This window comes from Procambarus clarkii, chromosome 67 (assembly GCF_040958095.1).
Source record: "Procambarus clarkii isolate CNS0578487 chromosome 67, FALCON_Pclarkii_2.0, whole genome shotgun sequence".
NCBI classification, from domain to species: domain Eukaryota; kingdom Metazoa; phylum Arthropoda; class Malacostraca; order Decapoda; family Cambaridae; genus Procambarus; species Procambarus clarkii.
The window spans coordinates 23375889-23402255 of record NC_091216.1 but is presented as its reverse complement, the minus strand read 5'-3'; the positions used below and the strand labels follow the sequence as shown (position 1 = coordinate 23402255).

Genomic DNA, 26367 nt, shown 5'->3' with positions numbered 1-26367 from the left:
GCTCCTCGAGTGTCCACTTTCGTGTTAACAGGTGTACTCACCTAGTACTCACCTAGTTGTGTTTGCGGGGGTTGAGCTCTGGCTCTTTGGTCCCGCCTCTCAACCGTCAATCAACCGGTGTACAGATTTCTGAGCCTATTGGGCTCTATCATATCTATACTTGAAACTGTGTATGGAGTGTTAAGGGTTGGGTGTGTGTGTTTACTATTTGTATTTACTATTTGTGTCTGCAGAATCGAGTTATTAGCTCTTGTACCCCGCCTTTGTAACCAATCTATTTTGCCTCTATTGTATCTGCTACATGTGTTTCTCGTAACGCGCGCCCGTGCGCACATTCCCAGGAAGTAGCCCATAGCAGCTGTCTAACACAGGTACCTGTTTTCTGCTAGGTGAACAGGTGCACCAGGGTGAAAAAACTGTTCATTTGTTTCCGCCTCCACCGGAATTGAGCCCGGGCTCTTAGAACTTCACTCCTACAGATCGCTGTCCACTCAGCCGCGAGGGCCCTGGTGTGTGTGTGTTCATCTAGTACACACACACACACCCCAGGAAGCAGCCCGTGACAGCTGACTAACTCCCAGGTACCTATTTACTGCTAGGTAACAGGGGCATTCAGGGTGAAAGAAACTTTGCCCATTTGTTTATGCCTCGTGCGGGAATCGAACCCGCGCCACAGAATTACGAATCCTGCGCACTATCCACCAGGCTACGAGGCCCCAACAAGCCACACCTGTCATTGTGTGTGTGTGTGTGTGTGTGTGTGTGTGTGTGTGTGTGTGTGTGTGTGTGTGTGTGTGTGTGTGTGTGTGTGTGTGCGCGTGTGTGTGTGTGTGTGTGTGTGTGCGTGTGTGTGTGTGTGCGCGCGCGTGTGTGTGTGTGTGGAGGCCTCGGGCGTGTGTACTGGGGACGGCACAAGTGTGAGGGCACATGTGTGGCCGGTACAGGTGTGAGGGGGGGCACATGTGTGGGCGGTACAGGTGTGTGGGCGGTACAGGTGTGGGGGGCACATGTGTGGCCGATACAGGTGTGTGGGCGGTACAGGTGTGGGGGGGCACATGTGTGGCCGGTACAGGTGTGTGGGCGGTACAGGTGTGGGGGGCCACATGTGTGGCCGGTACAGGTGTGAGGAGGGCACATGTGTGGGCGGTACAGGTGTGTGGCCGGTACAGGTGTGGGGGGGGGCACATGTGTGGGCGGTACAGGTGTGGGCGGCACGTGAGGCTAGCGACTATTAATTGCTCTTGGCACCAGTGTCTGCTATTTTCTCCTCAGCAATAAAGGTGTTCTCCCCCCCCCCCCGGGGGGAGGGTGTGACTACTGCCCCAGTAGCCACACCTGCCATTATAAGCCACACCTGCCATTATAAGCCACACCTGTCATTATAAGCCACACCTGCCATTATAAGCCACGCCTGTCATTATAAGCCACACCTGCCATTATAAGCCACACCTGCCATTATAAGCCACACCTGCCATTATAAGCCACACCTGTCATTATAAGCCACACCTGCCATTATAAGCCACGCCTGCCATTATAAGCCACACCTGCCATTATAAGCCACGCCTGTCATTATAAGCCACACCTGCCATTATAAGCCACACCTGTCATTATAAGCCACACCTGTCATTATAAGCCACACCTGTCATTATAAGCCACACCTGTCATTATAAGCCACACCTGTCATTATAAGCCACACCTGTCATTATAAGCTACGCCTGTCATTATAAGCCACGCCTGTCATTATAAGCCACACCTGTCATTATAAGCCACGCCTGTCATTATAAGCCACACCTGTCATTATAAGCCACACCTGTCATTATAAGCCACACCTGTCATTATAAGCCACGCCTGTCATTATAAGCCACACCTGTCATTATAAGCCACGCCTGTCATTATAAGCCACACCTGTCATTATAAGCCACACCTGTCATTATAAGCCTCACCTGTCATTATAAGTCACACCTGTCATTATAAGCCACACCTGCCATTATAAGCCACGCCTGTCATTATAAGCCACACCTGTCATTATAAGCCACACCTGCCATTATAAGCCACACCTGTCATTATAAGCCACGCCTGTCATTATAAGCCACACCTGTCATTATAAGCCACACCTGTCATTATAAGCCACACCTGTCATTATAAGCCACACCTGTCATTATAAAGCCACACCTGTCATTATATGCAGGTGCGAAGCAGGTCTAAAAACCATCATTCTTCACCGTTAGTCTCATTGTACCTCCGGTGTCCCCAGTGGGAATGGTAGCTTGGCCCCCCTAACCCTCCCCTCCCCCAACAAGGTGATCTTCAGCTAACGTAAATTGCACAGAAAATTACCATTGGCTGTGCAAGCATTTGCAATTGTGTGGAATGGTAACGCCTGGAGCCACCGCGTGTACCGTAACTGCTGGGTTGGTTGTTCATGGCAGAGTTGCTCGTTAATAAAGCCGGGTAAACTTCACAAACCTTTATCTCTATCTCTCTATCTCTCTCTCTCTCTCTCTCTCTCTCTCTCTCTCTCTCTCTCTCTCTCTCTCTCTCTCTCTCTCTCTCTCTCTCTCTCTCTCTCGTTGTGTCTTTTTAAGCTGGGTATGTCTCAGGTACTCTCTAACTGCTTCGTTACTTGCACTCGGTAATTAGGATGTGTGTCGTCCCGGGAATAGCGTAGGTTAGGTCCCGAGGAGCCAGAGGGTGACTGGAGCCTGCTGGAAGGAGCCAGAGGGAGACTGGAGCCTGCTGGAAGGAGCCAGAGAGAGACTGGAGCCTGCTGGAAGGAGCCAGAGGGAGACTGGAGCCTGCTGGAAGGAGCCAGAGGGTGACTGGAGCCTGCTGGAAGGAGCCAGAGGGAGACTGGAGCCTGCTGGAAGGAGCCAGAGGGTGACTGGAGCCTGCTGGAAGGAGCCAGAGGGAGACTGGAGCCTGCTGGAAGGAGCCAGAGGGTGACTGGAGCCTGCTGGAAGGAGCCAGAGGGAGACTGGAGCCTGCTGGAAGGAGCCAGAGGGAGACTGGAGCCTGCTGGAAGGAGCCAGAGGGTGACTGGAGCCTGCTGGAAGGAGCCAGAGGGAGACTGGAGCCTGCTGGAAGGAGCCAGAGAGAGACTGGAGCCTGCTGGAAGGAGCCAGAGGGAGACTGGAGCCTGCTGGAAGGAGCCAGAGGGAGACTGGAGCCTGGTGGAAGGAGCCAGAGGGTGACTGGAGCCTGCTGGAAGGAGCCAGAGGGAGACTGGAGCCTGCTGGAAGGAGCCAGAGGGAGACTGGAGCCTGCTGGAAGGAGCCAGAGAGAGACTGGATCCTGCTGGAAGGAGCCAGAGAGAGACAGAGGCCTACTGGAAGTCCCACACACCACAAAGGTCCCACATGTAAAGCTGTCACACGCCGCCATACCTGTGTTGAAGCAACCCGTTCTCGCAAATTCATAAAGTCAATATTGACTTATTAACTACGTCCATAGGTGATATACTAAACATAATAGATACCCCTAAAAAGATTCATAGAAAACACCGACCTTACCTAACCTTGTTAGTATCTTAAGATAAGCATCTTATTGCTTCGTAATTACAATTATTACTTAACCTATACTTATTATAGGTTAGGTAATAATTGTAATTACGAAGCAATAAGATGCTTATCTTAAGATACTAACAAGGTTAGGTAAGGTCGGTGTTTTCTATGAATCTTTTTAAGGGTATCTATTATGTTAAGTATGTTACCTATGCACATATTTAATAAGTCAATATTGACTTATTAAATTTGCGAGAACGGGTTGGTTGAAGGGTGTAGAGCCCCTTATGACCAGCAACTGTTCCATGTAAGAGGCAGCTGCTCTAACAACCTTCCCTCCGCAGTGTTCCCTGCTACACGCGACCTTCTAAACATGCAGCCTTAACCACCTACCGTGGTGGGAGTCACGACACCAATTAACCAACATTGGGACTACGAGGTCTGCCAACAAATAGAAATATGGCTAACAATGGGGTGATATCTTTGTGAGAAACTGTGGTTATCCCCTAGACAGGATGGCGGATTGTTGGGATTGCGATAGATATTTGGTCGAGCAGAGCACAAGAAGTAATAGTCTGGCTGATCAAGCCTGACTTTAATAGGTCAGTGATGATGAAAATGCTCTTGAAACCGGTCACAGACACATTCCAGATTTAAAATAAAAATCGTGAGTTGAGGGTATGAATCAAGGTCGTATACAAATGTTGTTCCATTTCAGACTTTTTCAGTAGACTCATAAGTTATGTTAGGCCTGAGTGTAGGCCTAGTGGCGGTATGCGTCATGGAGCATATTTTGCTTAAGACAAGACCCCGTGGCCGAGCATTCTTGGCATAAATACCCGTTTGGCGGACATTTCGAGGTTCGTTTCTCTCCCCAAACACGTTCTGCTATTTCGAGGCGGGCGGCCGGTCTGTTGACTTTGGCGCCAAATGCCGTCGCCGCCTCCCAACCAATCACCGCGCGAGTTTCCCCTCAACCTCAAACCCTCCCCATTACTTAACTACACTTTTAACCACTCATTTTACCAACAAAACTTAAATATACAAATCTGATGTTAACATTTATGATAATATTTATTTACTGGTGTAGTCGTGAGGGACTTGATTCCCAGCGCGGCCAAGGCACTCTGCTCGAGTTATTCTTGATTCTCCATCATGGTCAAAATATCTTTTTGACCATGATATTTCAGAGACCAAAAGTATTGATGACCAAGGGAAGGGAGCTATCAGGGGGGAAAAGCGCCAAGTCATGACGACTATATAGCACAGGGAAGGGATCAGGATAAGGATTTGGGATGGGACGAGGGGAAAGGAATTCCCCCCCCCCCCTTCAACCACTTATAGACGGTCGGGGATTGAACGCCGACCTGCATGAAGCGAAACTACACACCAGAAGACGGAGAAACGATATCGTACGGGTTGGTCATGTTATCTTCAGCCACGTTATCGTACGGGTTGGTCATGTTATCTTCAGCCACGTTATCGTACGGGTTGGTCATGTTATCTTCAGCCACGTTATCGTACGGGTTGGTCATGTTATCTTCAGCCACGTTATTGTGACTCGTCGTCACCAAAGGTATTGTTTCATTAGCAAATTAGCAGAGCATTGTGTTGTGGGGCTGTCTGCTGGAAGGGGGCTAATGTTGTGGGACTGTCTGCTGGAAGGGGGTCAGTGTTGTGGGACTGTCTGCTGGGAGGGGGCTGGTGTTGTGGGACTCTGCTGGGAGGGGGCTGATGTTGTGGGACTGTCTGCTGGGAGGGGGCTGATGTTGTGGGGCTGTGCTGGGAGGGGGCTGATGTTGTGGGGCTGTCTGCTGGGAGGGGGCTGATGTTGTGGGGCTGTCTGCTGGGAGGGGGCTGATGTTGTGGGGCTGTCTGCTGGGAGGGGCTGATGTTGTGGGGCTGTCCACTGGGAGGGGCTGATGTTGTGGGACTGTCTGCTGGGAGGGGCTGGTGTTGTGGGACTGTCTGCTGGGAGGGGCTGGTGTTCTGGAACTGTCTGCTGGGAGGGGGGTCAGTGTTGTGGGACTGTCTGCTGGGAGGGGCTGGTGTTGTGGGACTGTCTGCTGGGAGGGGCTGATGTTGTGGGACTGTCTGCTGGGAGGGGCTGATGTTGTGGGACTGTCTGCTGGGAGGGGCTGGTGTTGTGGGACTGTCTGCTGGGAGGGGGATGGTTGATACCTGGTTGATGGGGTTCTGGGAGTTCTTCTACTCCCCAAGCCCGGCCTGAGGCCAGGCTTGACTTGTGAGAGTTTGGTCCACCAGGCTGTTGCTTGGAGCGGCCCGCAGGCCCACATACCCACTACAGCCCGGCTGATCCGGAACTTCCCTTAGAAAACCGTCCAGTTTCCTCTTGAAGATGTCCACGGTTGTTCCGGCAATATTTCTTATGCTCGCTGGGAGGGTGTTGAACAACCGCGGACCTCTGATGTTTATACAGTGTTCTCTGATTGTGCCTATGGCACCTCTGCTCTTCACTGGTTCAATCTTGCATTTTCTTCCATATCGTTCACTCTACTACTCTCCTTCGTGTATAACTGCAGCAGCTTTGGCTATGGAGGTGGTGTGGCGGAGGCGGTGGTGTGGCGGAGGCGGTGGTGTGGCGGTGGCGGTGGTGCAGTGGTCGGAGGCGGCGACCGGGGGGGGGGGGGGCAGTGTCAACAGAGGGCCTGGCCAGAGGTCATGTTTGCTCACATTCAATTAATGAGGCCCTCTACACCCTTCCCACCTCCCCCCGACCCCCACCCCCCTACCTGCTTACCCTTGTGTCTGCCTTGCGACGCTTCCGAGGATCAACGTCCCCGCGACCCGGTCTCTGGCTCTATTCTTCCTGGTTGGTGGTCTGTTCAAGCAGTCTATTATTACATGCAGCTCCTCGCAGCCTGACGTATGAATCACAGCCCGGTTGATCAGGTGAGCTTTGTAGGCGTTTATCCAGCTCTCTTTTTGAACGCTGCGAGAGGTGTGCACAGCAAAGGAGGCCTGGTCGAGGACCGGGCCGCGGGGGACGTTAAGCCCCGAAATTATCTCAAGATAACCTCAAGGACGATAACATGTTATGAATATTGCCCAACAACATTACCCCCCCCCCCCCCCCATTATTTTGGAGCAGTAAAATAGGTACCTGGGTGTTAGTCAGCTGTCACGGGCTGCTTCCTGGGGGTAGAGGCCTGGTCGAGGACCGGGCCGCGGGGACACTAAAAAAGCCCCGAAATCATCTCAAGATAACCTCAAGATAACTCCCTCCCCCCAGAGAGCACTAGTGTCTTGAAGAGTATGATCATTGGTCTGACACCTCTTGTGTGAAAGGTTCTTGTTATCTAACCTGTCATTTTTCTTGCAGTTGTGACGGCTACTTTACCGTGTTTAAAAGCAAGATCTTCCCACACTTCCCACCTCCCACACGGGAGCCGGTCGGCCGAGCGGACAGCACACTGGACTTGTGATCCTGTGGTCCCGGGTTCGATCCCGGGCGCCGGCGAGAAACAATGGGCAGAGTTTCTTTCACCCTATGCCCCTGTTACCTAGCAGTAAAATAGGTACCTGGGAGTTAGTCAGCTGTCACGGGCTGCTTCCTGGGGGTGGAGGCCTGGTCGAGGACCGGGCCGCGGGGACACTAAAGCCCCGAAATCCTCTCAAGATAACCTCAAGATCAAGATAACATGAGTACTCTTAGATCTTTAACAGTGCTATTTCGTTGTATAGTGTGATGTGATTGCGTTTTATATGTGGTTTCCGTTTTCATTTTTTTCCCCATAGCGCTGGAGCTGGAACTTATCTGCAATCAACAGTCAGGGTGCCGGTGGCTGAGCGGACAGAACACTGGGCGCGTGATCCTGTGGTCCCGGGTTCGATCCCGGGCGCTGGCGAGAAACAATGGGCAGAGTTGCTTTCACTCCTGATGATCCTGTTACCTAGAAGTAAATAGGTAGCTGGGAGTTAGACAGCTGTCACGGGCTGCTTCCTGGGGGTGGAGACCTGGTCGAGGACCGGGCCGCGGGGACGCTAAGCCCCGAAGCACCTCAAGGTAACCTCCAGATAGGTGGTAGTTCGGTACTTTAGGGGTATACTGAGCTTTTCTCAGTGGATGATCCGGATTTTACTTTTATCTTGAGGTTATCTTGAGATGATTTCGGGGCTTAGCGTACCAGCGGCTCGGTCCTCGATCAGGCCGCGTTTTTTTTTTTTTTTTTTTTTTTTTTTTTTTTTTTTTTTTTGTTACACATCCCCAGGACGCAGCCCGTAGCAGCTGTCTAACTCCCAGGTACCTATTTACTGCTAGGGAAACAGGGACTTCAGGGTGAAAGAAACTCTGCCCATTTGTTTCCGCCTCCAACGGGGATCGAACCCGGAACCTCAGGACTACGAATCCGAAGCGCTGTCCACTCGGCTATCAGGCCCCATCTGTGTTCACTATTCAACCCGTCCTCGGACCAAGTCCATTCTATCCAGCTGTCGACCCCAAAGACGCATTCATCAGCTTTAACATTCTGTTCACTCAAAACAGAACGTTTTTCAAATATAAATTAATATTAATATCTATTAGCATTTTGTGCCTATATAGGCACTGGTTAGGTTAGGTTAGGTTAGGTTAGGTTAGGTTAGGTTAGGTTAGGTTAGGTTAGGTTAGGTTAGGTGTTTAGGTTCTGTTGGCGATTATTTGTATTTGTAGTCCGTGGGTGAAGCATTTACAGCGTTGTGGTTCGAACACCAGTCGTCAGTGAAGCACTTGTTCCGGAAGTGTTCGAACGTCATCAGTTGTGAGTCGTGTGTAAACCGTTTTTCATTCATAAACACCTGGGGGGGGGGGGGGTTTGGCGGGTGGGTGGAATGGACTTTGGGGTCTTTGGTTAGAGACCGGGCTGCACTATTACTCTCGGGATTGATTGATTGATTGATGAAGATTAAGCCACCCAAGAGGTGGCACGGGCATGAATAGATTGATGAAGATTAAGCCACCCAAGAGGTGGCACGGGCATGAATAGCCCGTAAGTGGTGGCCCTTTTGAGCCATTACCAGTATCAAAAGATGATACTGGAGATCTGTGGAGGCGCAACTGCACCCTGCGTGACGGGAGATGTCTCCCGGACCAAATGGTGACCAAATGGTGACCAAATGGTGACCAAATGGTGAACGTACTCTCGGGGTTCTGTTTGTTAGTATATTGCAGATCCATCTCTCTGTCAGTAATTCCTTTTGTGTGCAATAACACCATACCTTGAGGTTACCTTGAGGTGCTTCCGGGGCTTAGCGTCCCCGCGGCCCGGTCGTCGACCAGGCCTCGTCCTCCGGTAAGTGATGTGTTCTCGATTTGTTGCTTGGCCTCCTTCCTCTCTCTCTCCCCCCCCCCCCGCAGCCCCCCCCCCTTCCTTCCCCCCTCTTCCCCTCCCTCCCCCCTTCCCACCCCTCCCCCCAGCCTCCTCGGCCCCCCCTCTCTCCTCTCCGTGTACCTCATTTCGTTTATGCGTGGGGCGGGAGGGGGGGGGGGGTCGAGGCAGGGGTGCCGGACCCTACCGTTGGCACTCCCCCGACACGCTCGCTATTTTGGTGTTTAAGTTGCAACCTGTGTGTTGCGCACTTCATATGTGGTGATTGTTGGCGGGGGGGGGGGGGGGGGCAGGTTTGTCGAGTGGTGAGACCCCCATTCGACTGTGTCTCGGGTGTGGAGGAGATTGCCGCAGGTGTGGAGGAGAGTGCCACATGTGTGGAGGAGATTGCCGCAGGTGTGGAGGAGAGTGCCACATGTGTGGAGGAGAGTGCCGCAAGTGTGGAGGAGAGTGCCACATGTGTGGAGGAGAGTGCCACAAGTGTGGAGGAGAGTGCCACAAGTGTGGAGGAGAGTGCCACATGTGTGGAGGAGATTGCCGCAAGTGTGGAGGAGAGTGCCACATGTGTGGAGGAGAGTGCCACAAGTGTGGAGGAGAGTGCCGCAGGTGTGGAGGAGAGTGCCACAGGTGTAGTTTGAGCCAGGTGGCAGGTGGGGACTGCCACAGGTGTTAAGCCAACCATGTACCTAGGACACTACCACATGATCATATGTACATTAGTTTTAAATTAGCTACCAAGACATTTTCATATTTTATTCATGTAACCATATTTATTTTCATAGGCCTAGGTACTTGCTGCCTTGAGGGCCCACCATCACCACCACCACAGGCTGCCTTGAGGGCCCACCATCACCACCACCACAGGCTGCCTTGAGGGCCCACCATCACCACCACCACAGGCTGCCTTGAGGGCCCACCATCACCACCACCACAGGCTGCCTTGAGGGCCCACCATCACCACCACCACCACAGGCTGCCTTGAGGGCCCACCATCACCACCACCACAGGCTGCCTTGAGGGCCCACCATCACCACCACCACCACAGGCTGCCTTGAGGGCCCACCATCACCACCACCACAGGCTGCCTTGAGGGCCCACCATCACCACCACCACAGGCTGCCTTGAGGGCCCACCATCACCACCACCACCACAGGCTGCCTTGAGGGCCCACCATCACCACCACCACAGGCTGCCTTGAGGGCCCACCATCACCACCACCACCACAGGCTGCCTTGAGGGCCCACCATCACCACCACCACCACAGGCTGCCTTGAGGGCCCACCATCACCACCACCACCACAGGCTGCCTTGAGGGCCCACCATCACCACCACCACAGGCTGCCTTGAGGGCCCACCATCACCACCACCACCACAGGCTGCCTTGAGGGCCCACCATCACCACCACCACCACAGGCTGCCTTGAGGGCCCACCATCACCACCACCACCACAGGCTGCCTTGAGGGCCCACCATCACCACCACCACAGGCTGCCTTGAGGGCCCACCATCACCACCACCACAGGCTGCCTTGAGGGCCCACCATCACCACCACCACAGGCTGCCTTGAGGGCCCACCATCACCACCACCACAGGCTGCCTTGAGGGCCCACCATCACCACCACCACAGGCTGCCTTGAGGGCCCACCATCACCACCACCACAGGCTGCCTTGAGGGCCCACCATCACCACCACCACCACAGGCTGCCTTGAGGGCCCACCATCACCACCACCACCACAGGCTGCCTTGAGGGCCCACCATCACCACCACCACCACAGGCTGCCTTGAGGGCCCACCATCACCACCACAGGCTGTCTTGAGGGCCCACCATCACCACCACCACAGGCTGCCTTGAGGGCCCACCATCACCACCACCACAGGCTGCCTTGAGGGCCCACCATCACCACCACCACAGGCTGCCTTGAGGGCCCACCATCACCACCACCACAGGCTGCCTTAATGGTCCGTGAAAGAGCAGAGGTGCCATAGGCACAATCAAAGAACACTGTATAAACATCAGAGGTCCGCGGTTGTTCAACATCCTCCCAGCGAGCATCAGAAATATTGCCGGAACAACCGTGGACATCTTCAAGAGGAAACTGGATTGTTTCCTCCAAGGAGTGCCGGACCAACCGGGCTGTGGTGGGTATGTGGGCCTGCGGGCCGCTCCAAGCAACAGTCTGGTGGACCAAACTCTCACAAGTCGAGCCTGGCCTCGGGCCGGGCTTGGGGAGTAGAAGAACTCCCAGAACCCCATCAAGCAATTATCAACCAACCAACCCGTCCCATCCCAAATCCAAATCCTGACCTCCTTCCCAGTACTATATAGTCGTAATGCCTTGGCGCTTTCCCCTTGATAACTCCCTCTTGAAGATGTCCACGGTTGTCCCGGCAATATTTCTGATGCTCGCTGGGAGGATGTTGAACAACCGCGGACCTCTGATGTTTATACAGTGTTCTCCGATTGTGCCCATGGCACCTCCTATATCACGGACCCTCAAGGTAGCCTGTGGTGGTGGTGGTGATGGCCCTCAAGGCAGCCTGTGGTGGTGGTGATGGCCCTCAAGGTAGCCTGTGGTGGTGGTGGCCCTCAAGGTAGCCTGTGGTGGTGGTGGTGATGGCCCTCAAGGTAGCCTGTGGTGGTGATGGGCCCTCAAGGTAGCCTGTGGTGGTGGTGGTGATGGCCCTCAAGGTAGCCTGTGGTGGTGGTGGTGATGGCCCTCAAGGTAGCCTGTGGTGGTGGTGGTGATGGCCCTCAAGGTAGCCTGTGGTGGTGGTGGTGATGGCCCTCAAGGTAGCCTGTGGTGGTGGTGATGGGCCCTCAAGGTAGCCTGTGGTGGTGGTGGCCCTCAAGGTAGCCTGTGGTGGTGGTGATGGGCCCTCAAGGTAGCCTGTGGTGGTGGTGATGGCCCTCAAGGTAGCCTGTGGTGGTGGTGGTGATGGCCCTCAAGGTAGCCTGTGGTGGTGGTGGTGATGGCCCTCAAGGTAGCCTGTGGTGGTGGTGGCCCTCAGGGTAGCCTGTGGTGGTGGTGATGGGCCCTCAAGGTAGCCTGTGGTGGTGGTGATGGGCCCTCAAGGCAGCCTGTGGTGGTGGTGATGGGCCCTCAAGGCAGCCTGTGGTGGTGGTGATGGGCCCTCAAGGCAGCCTGTGGTGGTGGTGATGGGCCCTCAAGGCAGCCTGTGGTGGTGGTGATGGGCCCTCAAGGCAGCCTGTGGTGGTGGTGATGGGCCCTCAAGGTAGCCTGTGGTGGTGGTGATGGGCCCTCAAGGCAGCCTGTGGTGGTGGTGATGGGCCCTCAAGGCAGCCTGTGGTGGTGGTGATGGGCCCTCGAGGCAGCCTGTGGTGGTGGTGATGGGCCCTCAAGGCAGCCTGTGGTGGTGGTGATGGGCCCTCAAGGCAGCCTGTGGTGGTGGTGGTGATGGCCCTCAAGGTAGCCTGTGGTGGTGGTGATGGACCCTCAAGGCAGCCTGTGGTGGTGGTGGTGATGGCCCTCAAGGTAGCCTGTGGTGGTGGTGATGGGCCCTCAAGGCAGCAAGTACCTAGGCCTCGTGGGAACTGATTCTCGGTACGACCTCCAGGTAACGAGATGAACTCTGCAATGTGCAACTCGTGGTGTTGTAACTCTCGTGCAATGTGCAACTCTGCAATTGCACATGTGCAGCTCTGGCAAGACATAAACTGTGGGTCCTAACTTTGTTTCTCTGTCCTTGCAGGTGTGTTGAGGCGGTGTGTTGAGGCCCCGAGTCACAGGTAAGGTTGCCACGGTGTACACCTGTCTTCTCGCTGGGTCACTACACCTGTGTTCTGACAGGTGTGTACTTGATCACAGGACACGTACAAGACATGTGCATTTATTTTGGTATATTTATTTTATAAATATATATAATTTATAAGTTATATTTATATTTAAATTTATAAATATAATTTATCAAATAAATAGTTATATTGATTTTATATTTTTATTTATTTTATATTTAAATATATATTTTATATTTAAATATTTTATATATAAATATTTTATATTTATATATATATTTTATTCAATATTTTATTTTGTTCATCTGTACAAATATTCGTAAAAAATTTATAATGTTAGACATGTTTAATATTTTTTTGTCTTCAAAATTACAAATATATAATTGTTGTTTAATGTGAAGGCAATTATACCTGCTTGATGGGGTTCTGGTTGACCTGCTTGATACCTGCTTGATGGGGTTCTGGTTGACCTGCTTGATACCTGCTTGATGGGGTTCTGGTTGACCTGCTTGATACCTGCTTGATGGGGTTCTGGTTGACCTGCTTGATGGGGTTCTGGTTGACCTGCTTGATGGGGTTCTGGTTGACCTGCTTGATGGGGTTCTGGTTGACCTGCTTGATGGGGTTCTGGTTGACCTGCTTGATGGGGTTCTGGTTGACCTGCTTGATGGGATTCTGGTTGACCTGCTTGATGGGGTTCTGGTTGACCTGCTTGATGGGGTTCTGGTTGACCTGCTTGATGGGGTTCTGGTTGACCTGCTTGATGGGGTTCTGGTTGACCTGCTTGATGGGGTTCTGGTTGACCTGCTTGATGGGGTTCTGGTTGACCTGCTTGATGGGGTTCTGGTTGACCTGCTTGATGGGGTTCTGGGAGTTGTTCTACTCCCCAAGCCCGGCCCGAGGCCAGGCTCGACCTGTGAGAGTTTGGTCCACCAGGCTGTTGGAGTTGCCATAGACCTGTACAGTGAGAGGAATTACCCACTCAGGTATACGCGAGGATGTATATTTTTCGTAATACCCAGAAGGTTATACCAGAAAGTTATACCAGGAGGTTATACCAGAGAACAGATTGGAGAACCGCCTCGCTGGACTCACCAGCGAGGCGGTTATAGCCTGACTAGCGAAACAGCGCCGGGCGGAGGAGAGTGAGTGCGTGCGTGCCTCCCCCACGCGCGTGCTTGTTCAAGGCTGGATGATCTTAGGAGTGAGCAGATTATGTGCGGCTGGTGCGTGCCTCCCAGGTGGTGGCACCCCTGGCACCCCTGGCACCCCTGGTGGCACCCTCAACCCCCCCTGGCTTGGCTCGGGTACTGTCTTGTGGCTCTGGTACACGGCTTATTCTCTCGTTTTTATTCTTGTTTTCTGATGTGCGCGCGCGCCTCCCTGCATTCGTGTGTGTGTGTGTGTGTGTGTGTGTGTGTGTGTGTGTGTGTGTGTGTGTGTGTGTGTGTGTGTGTGTGTGTGTGTGTGTGTGTGTGTGTTTACTAGTTGTGTTTACTAGTTGTGTTTTTGCGGGGGTTGAGCTTTGCTCTTTCGGCCCGCCTCTCAACTGTCAATCAACTGTGTGTGTGTGTGTGTGTGTGTGTGTGTGTGTGTGTGTGTGTGTGTGTGTGTGTGTGTGTGTGTGTGTGTGTGTATTTGTGCGAGGGGTACATTCTTTAGTCCGTGTCCGTGTGTGTTCTCATGCGCTTATGGTGAATTCGCTTATGCGTGCGGGCATTCATTCCCTTGTGCGTGCAGGTATTCGCTTGTGCGTGCGTGCTTTCGCTAGTGCGTGCGTGCATTCGCACGTGGGTGTGTGTACAAATCCACGCAGCCAAGCATCCATGTGGTGATGGAGCAAGTGGACGAGGGCGGCGACCTTGTCTATCCTGCCTGCACGCCCTTGTCTCCTATCCCCCCCCCTCCACCTTCTATCCCCCCCCCCACACACACACACACCTCTCATCCACACCTGTAGACAATGACAACCAACCAACCTACCTACCTAACACATCTACCATTATTTGGGGTACACAAATAGTTTGAACTGGTGCTTTACAAGCTCCTAAATGACTCCTTAGTCAAGGCACTCCCCCAACCTGACTTGTTACAACCACAACCCCCCAACCTCCGGCACTAGGAGTAAGAACCCCCCCCCCCCCCTCCCACCTCCCCACCCCCACCCCCCCCCCACAGCTGTATAAACCTCCCAGCAACCTGCCACTTGGACTGAAAAATGATGCAAAATACATTCCCCCAGGACACATCCTCCAACTACACTCTCCCACGACACATCCTCCAACTACACTCTCCCACGACACATCCTCCAACTACACTCTCCCACGACACATCCTCCAACTACACTCTCCCACGACACATCCTCCAACTACACTCTCCCACGACACATCCTCCAACTACACTCTCCCACGACACATCCTCCAACTACACATTCTCCCACGACACATCCTCCAACTACACATTCTCCCACGACACATCCTCCAACTACACATTCTCCCACGACACATCCTCCAACTACACATTCTCCCACGACACATCCTCCAGCTACACATTCTCCCACGACACATCCTGCATAACACACACTCCTCGGTCCTCGACCAGGCCTCCACCCCCAGGAAGCAGCCCGTGACAGCTGACTAACACCCAGGTACGTATTTACTGCTAGGTAACAGGGGCATAGGGTGAAAGAAACTCTACCCATTGTTTCTCGCCGGCGCCCGGGATCGAACCCGGGACCACAGGATCACAAGTCCAGCGTGCTGTCCGCTCGGCCGACCGGCTCCCTTGGAAAGACACTTTCGATCTCGGAAATAACTTTCAAGAGACTTAAATAAGTGGAACGGACTAGACGAGGAGGAAAGGCGGGGTTTAAGAGCACATCCTCGACCCTGTAAGCTCAACCAGGTGAGCACATCCTCCAGCTCTTGGCCCCCAACTGCACCTGCCCAGGCTCCCATCCCTTAGCCCCCCCTCCCCCTCCTCCAAACCCCTCTTCTGCAATAAATAGTCTCCCTTAGGGCCGGTCAGTTCCCCGATACTGATATTTAATTCAATCCCACACGCTAACCCTAACTTTTAGTCATAAGAACATAAGAACAAAGGCAACTGCAGAAGGCCTATTGGCCCATACGAGGCAGCTCCTATTTATAACCACCCAATCCCACTCATATACATGTCCAACCCATGCTTGAAACAATCGAGGGACCCCACCTCCACAATGTGGGGTCCCTCGATGCTAGGAACAATAGTCCTAGACTATTGTCCCTAGCAACTCTAGGTCCAACCACTTGGGCTGGACGGTAGAGCGGCGGTCTGGCTACATGCAGGTCGGTGTTCAATTCCCGACCGTCCGCAAGTTGTTGGGGGCCATTCCTTTTTCCCCGTCCCATCCCAAATCCTAATCCTGACCCCTTCCCAGTGCTATATAGTCGTAATGGCTTGGCGCTTTTCCCCCCTGATAGTTCCCTAGCAATTCTTCGTGCCCTCCTCCGATGCCTCTCCTCCTCCTCAGCAGTGGGTATACCTTGAGTATACCTGGAGTATACCTTGAGTATACCTTGATGTGGTTCTGGGAGCTCTTCTACTCCGCAAACAACTTGATCTAACAGGCTGTTGCTTGGAGTGGCCCGCAGGCTCACATATCCACTACAGCCTGGTTGGTCTGGCACTTCTTGCAAGAACTTATCTAAGTGCTTATTGAAGACACCTTTACGGGCTCACCATAGCCCGTGCTACATGAACACTTCGGTCTGAGTAGCGAAATCTGAAACAACAACTGAAGACACCACCTTTGCTCCAGCAATGTGACAGCTGACTAACTCCCAGGTACCTATTTTACTGCTAGGTAACAGAGGCATAAGGTGAAAGAAACTCTGCCCGTTGTTTCTCGCCGGCCCCCGGGATCGAACCCGGGACCACAGGATCACGGGTCCAGCGTGCTGTCCGCTCGGCCAACCGGCTCCCCTAGAAATCCTATTATTTCCCTAGTTAATACTGCGTTTGTTACTGGGGGAAGGGGGAAGGCTGGCTGGCGGGCTGGAGACCAACAGCTACAGCCCTAGGTGGTGTGTGTGTGGGGAGGGGGGGGGGTGGCTCCATGTGGCATACCAATTTGGTGGATTGTGACTACCCCTTTCCCACCACCCTCCATGTCTCACTGAGGGAGGGAGGGAGGTGGGTAGGGAGAGCTGAGGTAAGGACGACCCTGGACAAGATGGTTGGGTTATTAGCAGGATAGATAAGGAATTAACTGGCTTATCTGTGTGTGTATGACACGGGTGACACACACTACCAGTGACAGGTGACACACTCTACCAGTGATATGTGACACTCTACCAGTGACATGTGGCACTCTACCAGTGACATGTGACACTCTACCAGTGACATGTGGCACTCTACCAGTGACATGTGGCACTCTACCAGTGACATGTGGCACTCTACCAGTGACATGTGGCACTCTACCAGTGACATGTGGCACTCTACCAGTGACATGTGACACTCTACCAGTGGCATGTGACACTACCAGTGACGGGTGACACACACTACCAGTGACATGTGGCACTCTACCAGTGACATGTGACACACTACCAGTGCCAGATGACACTCTACCAGTGACATATGGCACTCTACCAGTGACGGGTGACACTCTACCAGTGACATGTGACACACTACCAGTGACGGGTGACACTACCAGTGACGGGTGACACTACCAGTGACGGGTGACACACACTACCAGTGACATGTGGCACTCTACCAGTGACATGTGGCACTCTACCAGTGACATGTGACACTCTACCAGTGACATGTGACACTCTACCAGTGACGGGTGACACTACCAGTGACGGGTGACACACACTACCATTGACATGTGGCACTCTACCAGTGACATGTGGCACTCTACCAGTGACATGTGACACACTACCAGTGACATGTGACACACTACCAGTGACGGGTGACACTCTACCAGTGACATGTGGCACTCTACCAGTGACAGGTGACACACTACCAGTGCCAGGTGACACTCTACCAGTGACAGGTGACACTCTACCAGTGTCAGGTGACACACTATACCAGTGACAGGTGACACACTACCAGTGACAGGTGACACACTACCAGTGACAGGTGACACACTACCAGTGACAGGTGACACACTACCAGTGACAGGTGACACACTACCAGTGACAGGTGACACACTATATCAGTGACAGGTGACACACTATACCAGTGACAGGTGACACACTACCAGTGACAGATGACACACTACCAGTGACAGATGACACACTACCAGTGACAGGTGACACACTACCAGTGACAGGTGACACTCTACCAGTGACAGGTGACACACTACCAGTGACAGGTGACACACTACCAGTGACAGGTGACACTCTACCAGTGACAGGTGACACACTACCAGTGCCAGGTGACACTCTACCAGTGCCAGGTGACACACTACCAGTGCCAGGTGACACACTACCAGTGCCAGGTGACACACTACCAGTGCCAGGTGACACACTATACCAGTGACAGGTGACACACTACCAGTGACAGGTGACACACTACCAGTGACAGGTGACACACTACCAGTGACAGGTGACACTACCAGTGACAGGTGACACTCTACCAGTGACAGGTGACACACTACCAGTGCCAGGTGACACTCTACCAGTGCCAGGTGACACACTACCAGTGCCAGGTGACACACTACCAGTGCCAGGTGACACACTATACCAGTGACAGGTGACACACTACCAGTGACAGGTGACACTCTACCAGTGACAGGTGACACACTATACCAGTGACAGGTGACACACTACCAGTGACAGGTGACACACTACCAGTGACAGGTGACACTACCAGTGACAGGTGACACACTACCAGTGACAGGTGACACACTACCAGTGACAGGTGACACACTACCAGTGACAGGTGACACTACCAGTGACAGGTGACACACTACCAGTGCCAGGTGACACACTACCAGTGCCAGGTGACACTACCAGTGACAGGTGACACACTACCAGTGCCAGGTGACACTACCAGTGACAGGTGACACACTACCAGTGACAGGTGACACTGTGCCAGTGACAACATCAGCCCAATACCTGCTCCCTAAGGACTATCTAACTCAACCCATTAAATCCCCATAAAATAACTTAACAAAGTCAAACATAAACATGAAACCACAGTTCAGCTGTTGTTGTACCTCTAAAGTAGAAGTCAAAACCACCACAACAACACTCCGGGACAGAGAGGCACCGTTTGCCACAGGGGGCGCCACCACCATTACCAGAGCACGAGGTTGTGTACTCACCTCACCTATTTGTACTCAACTATTTGTGCTTGCGGGGGTTGAGCTTTGGCTCTTTGGTCCCGCCTCTCAACTGTCAATCAACTGGTGTACAGATTCCTGAGCCTACTGGGCTCTATCATATCTACATTTAAAACTGTGTATGGAGTCAGCCTCCACCACATCACTGCCTAATGCATTCCATCCGTTAACTACTCTGACACTAAAAAAGTTCCTTCTAACGTCTCTGTGGCTCATGTGAGTACTCAGTTTCCACCTGTGTCCCCTTGTTCGCGTCCCACCAGTGTTGAATAGTTTATCTTTGTTTACCCGGTCGATTCCTCTGAGGATTTTGTAGGTTGTGATCATGTCTCCCCTTACTCTTCTGTCTTCCAGTGTCGTAAGGTGCATTTCCCGCAGCCTTTCCTCGTAACTCATGCCTCTTAGTTCTGGGACTAGTCTAGTGGCATACCTTTGGACTTTTTCCAGCTTCGTCTTGTGCTTGACAAGGTACGGGCTCCATGCTGGGGCCGCATACTCCAGGATTGGTCTTACATATGTGGTGTACAAGATTCTGAATGATTCCTTACACAGGTTCCTGAACGCTGTTCTGATGTTAGCCAGCCTCGCATATGCCGCAGACGTTATTCTTTTTATGTGGGCTTCAGGAGAAGCCCACATAAAAGAAGAAGGAGAAAAAAGAAGGCTTCAGGAGAAGCCCACATGTGTGTGTGTGTGTGTGTGTGTGTGTGTGTGTGTGTGTGTGTGTGTGTGTGTGTGTGTGTGTGTGTGTGTGTGTGTGTGTGCCAGTGTGTGTGTGCCAGTGTGTGTGTGTGTGTGTGTGTGTGTGTGTGTGTGTGTGTGTGTGTGTGTGTGTGTGTGTGTGTGTGTGTGTGCCAGTGTGTGTGTGTGTGCCAGTGTGTGTGTGTGTGCCAGTGTGTGTGTGTGTGCCAGTGTGTGTGTGTGTGTGTGTGTGTGTGTGTGTGTGTGTGTGTGTGTGTGTGTGTGTGTGTGTGTGTGTGTGTGTGCTAGTGTCACCAGCACCATGGCACCCGGTAAGACTATCAACTCCCAGGTTGACAGAGCTGGCACTTGTAGCAGGGGGGGAGGGTGGGGGGGGGGGGGTGCCAGACACACGTCTCTTACCACCCACCACGCCCACAGGTCAGAGTGGGCGTGGGGGTGTTCGCCTGGATGAAGCCATGAGTGCCACTTCCATATTCTAAGGCGTACACACACACACACACACACACACACACACACACACACACACACACACACACACACACACACACACACACACACACACACACTGTGTGAGTGCCAGTGCCAGTACTGGCACTGGCACGGGAGCATTGGCCCGACAGGAAAACCCGAGAAGCAAAAGAAGAATCCGTGGTTTAATAAGACATGTATGGAAGCAAAGGAGCTGAACAAAAGGGCGTGGAGGAACTTCCGGAATAACAGAACACCAGAAAGTAAAGAGAGATACCAGAGAACCAGGAACGAGTATGTTAGTGTGAGAAGAGAAGCTGAGTAAAAGTATGAAAATGATATAGCTAATAAAGCCAAGACCGAACCAAAGCAGGAGGAAAACAGCGAAAAAACAGGCGATGAAACTTAAACCAGGTGAGGACAGGTACACAGAGAATGACAAAAAGGTGTGTGAAGAACTCAACAAGAGGTTCCAGGAGGTCTTCACTATAGAACAAGGAGAGGTCACTGTGCTAGGAGAGGTGGCAGTAAACCAGGCGGCCTTGGAAGGGTTCGAAATTACAAGAGATGAGGTCAAGAGGCACTTATTGGATCTGGACGTGAGAAAGGCTGTTGGCCTGGACGGAATCTCACCATGGGTATTGAAAGAGTGTGCAGGAGCACTTTGCTTGCCACCTTCCATGGTGTATAGTAGGTCACTGGAAACGGGAGACCTACCAGAAATATGGAAGACGGCGAATGTAGTCTCAATATACAAAAACGGTGACAGACAAGAGGCACTGAACTACAGGTCAGTGTCCTTAACTTGTATACCATGCAAGGTGATGGAGAAGATTGTGAGAAAAAATCTAGTATCACATCTGGAGAGAAGGGACTTCGTGACAACCCATCAACATGGGTTCAGGGAGGGTAAATCTTGCTTTACAGGCTTAATAGAATTCTACGATCAGGTGACAAAGATTAAACAAGAAAGAGAAGGATGGGCGGACTGCATTTTTTTTTGGACTGTCGGAAAGCCTTTGACACAGTACCCCATAAAAGGCTGATGCATAAGCTGGAGAAACTGGCAGAAATAACTGGTAGGGCGCTCCAGTGGATAAGGGAGTACCTAAGCAATAGGAAGCAGAGAGTTACAGCGAGGGGTGAGGTCTCAGATTGGCGTGAAGTCACCAGTGGAGTCCCACAGGGCTCTGTACTCCGACCTATCCTGTTTCTGATATACGTAAATGATCTCCCAGAGGGTATAGACTTATTCCTTTCAATGTTTGCTGACGACACCAAAATTATGAGAGGAGGACAGCTTGAGGCTTCAAGAAGACCTGGACCAGCTGCGGGAATGGTCGAACAAATTATTGTTAGAATTTAACCCAAGCAAATGCAATGTAATGAAGATAGGTGTAGGGAGCAGGAGACCAGATACAAGGTATCATTTGGGAGATGAAATACTTCAAGAGTCAGAGAGAGAGAAAGACCTGGGGGTTGATATCACGCCAGACCGTCCCCTGAAACTCATATCAGGAGGATAACATCAGCGGCATATGCCAGGTTGGCTAACATACGAATGGCCTTTAGAAACTTGTGTAAGGAATCTTTCAGAACTTTGTATACCACATATGTCAGACCAATCCTGGAGTATGCGGCTCCAGCATGGAGTCCATATCTAGTCAAGCATAAGACTAAACTGGAAAAGGTTCAAAGATTTGCCACCAGACTAATACCCGAACTGAGGGGTATGAGCTACGAGGAGAGACTACGGGAATTAAGCCTCACGTCACTGAGAGACAGAAGAGTTAGAGGGGACATGATCACCACATACAAGATTCTCAGAGGAATTGATAGGGTAGATAAAGACAGACTATTTACCACAAGGGGCACACGCACTAGGGGACACAGGTGGAAATTGAGTGCCCAAATAAGCCATGGAGACGTTAGAAAGAACTTTTTCAGTGTCAGAGAAGTAGACAAATGGAATGCATTAGGCAGTAATGTGGTGGAGGCTGACTCCATACACAGCTTTAAGTGTAGATATGATAGACCAGTAGGCTCAGGAACCTGTACATTAGTTGATTGACAGTTGAAAGGCGGGACCAAAGAGCCAGAGCTCAACCCCCGCAAGCACAACTAGGTGAGTACACACACACACACACACACACACACACACACACACACACAGACAAGAAGACCTAGACAAGCTGAAGGAATGGTCGAACAAATGGTTGTTAGAGTTTAACCCAACCAAATGTAATGTAATGAAGATAGGTGTAGGGAGCAGGAGGCCAGATACACGGTATCATCTGGGAGAGGAAATTCTTCAGGAGTCAGAGAAGGAAAAAGACTTGGGGGTTGATATCACGCCAGACCTGTCTCCTGCAGCACATATCAAGCGGATAACATCAGCGGCATATGCCAGGCTGGCCAACATACGAACGGCATTCAGAAACTTGTGTAAAGAATCATTCAGAACTTTGTATACCACATATGTCAGGCCAATCCTGGAGTATGCAGCCCCAGCATGGAGTCCATATCTAGTCAAGGATAAGACTAAACTGGAAAAGGTTCAAAGGTTTGCCACCAGACTAGTACCCGAGCTGAGAGGTATGAGCTACGAGGAGAGACTACGGGAATTAAACCTCACTTCGCTGGAAGACAGAAGAGTTAGGGGGGACATGATCACCACATTCAAGATTCTGAAGGGGATTGATAGGGTAGATAAAGACAGTCTATTTAACACAAGAGGAACACGCACAAGGGGACACAGGTGGAAACTGAGTGCCCAAATGAGCCACAGAGATATTAGAAAGAACTTTTTTAGTGTCAGAGTGGTTGACAAATGGAATGCATTAGGGGGTGATGTGGTGGAGGCTGACTCCATACACAGTTTCAAGTGTAGATATGACAGAGCCCGATAGGCTCAGGAATCTGTACACCTGTTGATTGACGGTTGAGAGGCGGGACCAAAGAGCCAGAGCTCAACCCCCGCAAACACAACTAGGTGAGTACAACTAGGTGAGTACACACACACACACACACACACACACACACACACACACACACACACACACACACACACACACATTGTCTCATTGTTTGCTGATGATGCAAAAATTATGAGGAGGATTAAGACGGAGGAAGACAGTATGAGACTACAAGATGACCTAGACAGACTGAATGAATGGTCCAACAAAAGGCTACTAAAGTTCAACCCGAGTAAATGTAAGGTAATGAAACTAGGCAGTGGAAACAGGAGGCCAGACACAGTATACAGAATGGGAGATGACGTTCTTCATGAAACGGACAGAAAGATCGAGGAGCTGATATCACACCAAACCTGTCTCCTGAAGCCCACATCAAGATAATAACAGCGGCATATGCGAGGCTGGCTAACATCAGAACTGCCTTCAGGAACCTATGTAAGGAATCATTCAGAACCTTGTATACCACATATGTAAGACCAATCCTGGAGTATGCAGCCCCAGCATGGAGCCCGTACCTTATCAAGCACAAGACGAAGGCGATGCGTCACAACGCGGCTAAAGTATCTTGACCAGACCACACACTAGAAGGTGAAAGGACGACGACGTTTCGGTCCGTCCTGGACCATTCTCAAGTTGTCTTGAGACCGTCCTGGAATGGTCCAGGCCGGACCGAAACGTCGTCGTCCCTTCACCTTCTAGTGTGTGGTCTGGTCAAGACAAGGCGAAGCTTTGTATCTTGTCAAGCTCTCACAAGTCAAGCCTGGCCTCGGGCCGAGCTTGCGGGAGTAGAAGAATTCCCAGAACCCCATCAAGCAAGTGAAGTCTGCCTGAAACATGTGACTTTGCAAATTAGTTTCAATACATCCTTACATGACTTCCATACCTTGTGGTTACCTTGCGTTGGTTCGGGAGAGAATCGTCCCCGCGGCCCGGTCTCTGAACAGACGGTGTTCATCAAGGTACCTGTAGGTCTAGTCTTCTAGTACCCCTCTCACTGTGGAGGCGGGGACCTCCTAGCAGGTGGAGGCCTAGTTTTAGTAGGCTTCAGAAAACATGAACGACAAAGAAATTGTACTTCCTCCACTGTGAGAGAAAAAAAAATGAAGTTAGTAGCAAATAGGGTGAAGGGTGTCAGGGAGGTTGGGGTGGAGGGTGAGAAGGGTGAGAGTAATCGTGTCGGGAGAGACATTGTCTACACAACACAGTGCTACAATTATCTCCACTCGTAAGATGATTAATAGACACTTGTCATCTACAGCCTGCAGTATTGCTCTATATAACTGTTTAGTGTTAAGTGTGGTGGATGATCTGCAGGGAACGTTTAGAATGCAAAGCAGAGGTGCAACAGGTACTCTGGTCGACGACCGGGCCGCGGGGACGCTAAGCCCCGGAAGCACCTCAAGGTAAGGCAAGGCAAGGTAAGGTAGCCTCCACATCATCCACCGCCAGTGACACTGGTATTGGCACCCTCTGGCACGCAGACGAGGGAGATGGCTACCTGTCCCGGGGACAGGTAGCCTGTACGTCAAGGGTTCTCCAGGCACCCCAAGGCCAACTACTGACCTCCCTCATCCCTACAATACTTGTCTAACTCCAGAGTACCTATTTTACTGCAAGGTGAACAGCGATATCGGGTGAAAGGAAACGTGCCATACCTGGAGACCTGGATCACACCTGGAGAGGGTTCTGGGAGTTCTACTCCCCGAGTCTGGTTTGAGGCCAGGCTTGACTTGTGATAACTTGGTCCACCAGGCTGTTGCTTGGAGCGGCCCGCAGGCCCACATACCCACCACAGCCTGGTTGGTCCGGCACTTCTTACAAGAACTTATCCAAGTGCCTCTTGAATACATCCACCTTCGTCCCGGCAATATTTCTAATGCTCGCTGGGAGGACGTTGAACAACCGCGGACCTCTGATGTTCAGACAGTGTTCTCTGATTGTGCCTATGGCACCTCTGCTCCTCACTGGTTCTATTCTACATTTCCTTCCGTATTTTTCGCTCCAGTATGTTGTTATTCTACTGTGCAAATTAGTGACCTGCACTCCAGTGCCTTCTATGTATATATTATTTGATACCTTTCTCGTCTCCTTTCCAAAGAGTACATTTGGAGAGCTTTGAGACGGTCTCAATAATTTAGATGTTTTATCGTGTCTATGCGAGCCGTATATGTTCTCTGTATTCCCTCTATTTCAGAGATCACTTCCGCTCTGAAAAAAAGAAGTGATAAGTGTCCTACCCGGGGCCTGATCCCTGGTCCCTCGGTTGTAAGCCAAGGACGCAGACCACTGTGCTACACCCACCCCCTCTCGTGCCTAGGAGGTGTAATAAGACAGTGCGAAACACAAATGTAATTTCAACATAAAAGTCTCGATATATAGTGAAGTGTGTGTAAGCCTACTCCACCGAGGCTTTTAACACTTTATTTTTTTTTAATTTTTATCGATGAAATGACCAAGAGAGACGCCTGGTGGAGGACCGGGCCGCGGGGATATTGAGCCCCGAAATCATGGCAGGGGGTAGCGTCAAGACGCTCCGTCAGTGTGGCGGTGTTGGCCGCCTTCAGGCACACAGGTCATCAGACGTGTACTGGACGCACCAACTGGCGAAACCTGTGCATCTCTCGGCCATCATAACCGCCTTGTATAGCGCCTCGGAGCTCATATAAACCCTGTGCATCTCTCGGCCACCATAACCGCCTTGTATAGCGCCTCGGAGCTCATATAAACCCTGTGCATCTCTCGGCCACCATAACCGCCTTGTATAGCGCCTCGGAGCTCATATAAACCCTGTGCATCTCTCGGCCACCATAACCGCCTTGTATAGCGCCTCGGAGCTCATATAAACCCTGTGCATCTCTCGGCCACCATAACCGCCTTGTATAGCGCCTCGGAGCTCATATAAACCCTGTGCATCTCTCGGCCACCATAACCGCCTTGTATAGCGCCTCGGAGCTCATATAAACCCTGTGCATCTCTCGGCCATCATAACCGCCTTGTATAGCGCCTCGGAGCTCATATAAACCGTTTATGAGCTGCGAGGCGCTACCAGGCTGTTTATAAGGGGAGCCGGTCGGCCGAGCGGACAGCACACTGGACTTGTGATCCTGTGGTCCCGGGTTCGATCTCGGGCGCCGACGAGAAACAATGGGCAGAGTTTCTCTCACCCTATGCCCCTGTTACCTAGCAGTAAATTAGGTACCTGGGTGTTAGTCAGCTGTCACGGGCTGCTTCCTGGGGGTGGAGGCCTGGTCGAGGACCGGGCCGCGGGGACACTAAAAGCCCCGAAATCATCTCAAGATAACCAAGATAA

The 26367-nt window shown here is 51.8% G+C and overlaps 1 protein-coding gene across 7 annotated transcripts in view; it reads left to right on the top strand.

The window, feature by feature from the left end:
• LOC123767687 (collagen alpha-1(I) chain) overlaps window positions 1-26367 on the top strand; it is a 484084-nt gene that overhangs the window by 303193 nt on the left and 154524 nt on the right. Inside the window, exon 2 of one of the 7 annotated variants that reach the window (XM_069310460.1) lies at window positions 12539-12575. The exons of the other annotated variants lie outside the window; for them this stretch is intronic. The gene's annotated coding sequence lies outside the window, so the exon portion shown is untranslated. The remainder of the gene's footprint in view (window positions 1-12538; window positions 12576-26367) is intronic. 7 annotated transcript variants of the gene reach the window in all.